Here is a 515-nt window from a genome sequence, read left to right as displayed (position 1 = left end):
GCTGGGTCAGGCAATGAAATTCATCTTCACTGCCCATCACACACCCTCCTGGCTGTCTAGCACAGGCAAAGCTCTTCCCCTTCCTCCTTACCTCCACCCCTCCTTTTAAGTCCCCATCAAGGTCATCTGCTCTATGGAAACCTCCCTGTCCACCCCAGCCCCAGGAGCCAAGGTCCATCTGGTTTAAATGGGCCAAGGGGCAGATTTTCATGATGGGAAAACTAGGGGGGGGGTGGGAGAACTGGTCAGGACAGTGGTGTGCTGGCAAATGTTTAACAACCAGCTCTCATGAAGTAGAAAGTTGAGGAACTTCCCTAGTGGTCCAGTGGCTAAAACTCCATGCTCCCAATGCAGCGGGCCCAGGTTCAATCCCTCATCAAGGAACTAGATTCCACATGCCACAAAGATCTCGCATGCTCAAAGAAAGATCAAAAGATCTTCAAGTGCTGCAACTAAGTCCCAATGCAGCAAAATGAATAAACAAAATTAAAATTTTTAAAAAGGAGAGAATTGAA

Source organism: Bos indicus x Bos taurus, chromosome 7 (assembly GCF_003369695.1).
Source record: "Bos indicus x Bos taurus breed Angus x Brahman F1 hybrid chromosome 7, Bos_hybrid_MaternalHap_v2.0, whole genome shotgun sequence".
NCBI lineage: Eukaryota > Metazoa > Chordata > Mammalia > Artiodactyla > Bovidae > Bos > Bos indicus x Bos taurus.
The sequence above is the reverse complement of the archived record's forward strand: the minus strand, read 5'-3'. Positions refer to the sequence as shown.